The sequence below is a fragment of the Balaenoptera ricei genome, chromosome 4 (genome assembly GCF_028023285.1).
Source record: "Balaenoptera ricei isolate mBalRic1 chromosome 4, mBalRic1.hap2, whole genome shotgun sequence".
In the NCBI taxonomy this organism is placed as follows: domain Eukaryota; kingdom Metazoa; phylum Chordata; class Mammalia; order Artiodactyla; family Balaenopteridae; genus Balaenoptera; species Balaenoptera ricei.
In genome coordinates, this window is record NC_082642.1 from 105,995,849 (window position 1) to 105,999,050 (window position 3,202).

Here is a 3,202-nt window from a genome sequence, read left to right on the forward strand (position 1 = left end):
CTTACCCTCCATTATTGTTTTTTCTAAGGTGTTTTCTTTTTCCTTAGTTGCTTTCCACTCTCTTCTGCTTGTTTAATTTATTCTCATTTGTGATTAGATTTTTAAAATCAGATGTCAGTGAATGTATTTTTCCTTCTACTTTTATTGAGATATGATCAACACACAGTACTGTATGAGTTTAAGGTGTACAACATAATAATTTGACTTACATACATGATGAAATGGTGACCACAGTAGGTTTAGTGAACATCTGTCATCTCATAGAAACAACATCAAAGAAACAGAAAAAAAGTTTTTTTCCCTTGTAATGAGAACTCTTAGGATTTATTCCCTTAACAGCTTTTATATATGAGGTAAAGAAAACAGTGTTAATTATCTTTATCATGTTGTACATCTCTAGTACTTTGTCTTATAACTGGAAGTGTGTACCTTTTGATCACCTTCATCTGATTCCCCCTTCATCCCCACTCAGTGAATCTAAAATAACTTTATTACTGCATTGAAAATGTAGTAAGATACATGGTATCAGTTCTAAATTTTTTAAACATGCAGTGAATATTTGCAGAAATAATGTATAAAAATTAGAAAATAGCTGATATATTGTGACTATATTGTTTGTCACGTAAAAAACTGTAGTAACTTACAGAATTATCAATATTTATGAATTTCTTATGATTTTCATACAGATAACTTGGATTCTACCTTTGCCACATATTCAGAAATTTATTATTTGTTGTTAATTCTGATGTGAATTTCATTTGATATACTGTCTTTCATTTACATAGTTTTTTTTTTTTTTAAATAACTGTTTTTAGATGGCTATTTTAATTAATTAATTAATGTATTTATGGTTGTGTTGGGTCTTCGTTTCTGTGCGAGGGCTTTCTCTAGTTGCGGCGAGCGGGGGCCACTCTTCATCGCGGTGCGCGGGCCTCTCACTATCGCGGCCTCTCACGTTGCGGAGCACAGGCTCCAGACGCGCAGGCTCAGCGATTGTAGCTCACGGGCCCAGTTGCTCCGCGGCATATGGGATCTTCCCAGACCAGGGCTCGAACACGTACCCCCTGCATTGGCAGGCAGACCCTCAACCACTGCGCCACCAGGGAAGCCCCTACATAGTTTTTAATTAGGCTGTTTAATTTTAAAGCATGACTTAAATGTCCTTATTTAGGTATTTCTTTAATACAAGGGAATTTTTCAGTACTCTTCATTTGAATCAAATGTTCTAAGTAGTGTTTAAGAAGAGTTTTTATATTAAAAATTTTGGTTGATTTTATTGCTATGCTATTACAACCATTGATTTTACTTGGTATTTTCTTCACTATTTGTATCTCTGCTTGACTTAGGTAACTTAGATTTACTTCTATTTTTCGACCATAGTATATCTGAATTTATATTTAGAAAATATATTTTTATAATTCACTAATTACATTAAATAATATCAAACTAATAGTTCTGTATATTTGTATACATTTTGTACAGTTCTGCAAATTTTTTAAAAAGCATTGTGTTGTGTAACACATTTTAAATTGCTACTCTTTCCATAAGGGGTACATTCTGTTTCTTTTTGAAACTGCATGCATTTTCAATTTAATATGAAAAAAAATGTTGAAATGGATAGATATGACTGAAGAACAAAAGTCCCTGTAAGATAAAAACCAAAAAATTCTATAAAATAAATACATAAATGAACCAAAAAGTTCTAGGGAAAATCAAGCTACCTTTACAGTTTAGACATCTCAAGACACTGAGCCTAGCCAAGGGCTGCCCTGTTGAACTTTTTGTGGTGATGGAAATGTTCTGTATCTACACTGTCCAGTACCATAGCCTTTAGCCACATGTGGCTGCTGAGCACTTAAAATGTGTCTAGTGCAGTGGAATAATTGAATTTTTAATTTTATTTAATTTTAACTTTAATCGCCATCCTACTGGACAGTGCAGATCTAGGCATTCTTGCAAGTATGCATTTATTTAAGCCACTCAGTTTGCCTATTCTTAAAGACCTATATAGGCAGAGACTCCATATGTTTTTCAGCCTTTCTTTAATATAGTAGTTTTAACCTGTTAATCTCTTCTCCCTGAAGAAGAAAAGCCATATTTCAGTTTTAAAGGTGAGTACTGTCATCCATCTTCACTTCTCTTTTTTCATAGTCTTTCTGTCTCTCGTAGCATCTTTCATATTGTTCCTGTTGTGTTGTTTTTCTTAACTTTAGTGTGTTGGCTACCTTTTTTTTTTTTTTTTTTGCTTTTTGGTTCTGTGTACCTCAGAAAAACAAGTGTGCATGTGTAAATGTGTGTATTTTTTCTTCTTTTGTAAAAAATTTTATTTTAAGCAAGTTTGAGTCACTACCATTGTCAGAGTTTTACAAATGATTTCTATGTGTGTATTCCCATTTCTTAATGGGGAATACAAAACTAAGTAAATGCATCATTATATTAGAATTGTTCATATTCTCTAAGAATTTTGCTATAAAGAGTTTGAATCCAAGTGTACATTAACACACTTCCTTATACTGTTTACACTTGCTACTTGAACAAATAAGAGTTTCCATGGCTGATTGGAGTTATACTAAACTGTCATCTATTTCATGTCAGGGCAGAAAAAAAGTGCTCATTAAAACTTAATGCTGTGTTTTGGGGGAAAATTGTCAGATTAGTGCCCTTTTAGTTTTCTTTATTATATGTTGCAAAAACAAGTTATTTATGTTAAAGATATAGTGAGGTTCTATCTTGAGTTAGGACTGTTAGTTAAATGAAAATGTAACTGAATTTCAACTTCTACTTGAGGCTCATTCTTATATGTTATAGGTACCTCTAATCAAGGTATAGTCACTGAAATACATAACCCTATTTTACTTTGATTTTTTTCTTTTCCTCTTTTCAAATAGTTATGAATCGTATTTACTACTTTGCTTTTGACTTGCCTACTGTTGGATAAAACACATGTCCTGTGTGTGACTTAATTCCTTTGCAGAAATCAGCATACATTTTCTGTAAAGGGCCAGGTAGTAAATATTTTAGGTTTCGAAATATTCTAGGTTTCGTGAGACATACGGTCTCTCTTACAACTACTTAACTCTGCAATTGTAGCATGAAAGTAGCCGTCCACAGTACGTAAATAAATGGGCATGGCTGTGTTCTGATAAAATTTTATTTACAAAAGCAGTTGAAACTTTGCTATTAAATGTTATATCTTACTGAT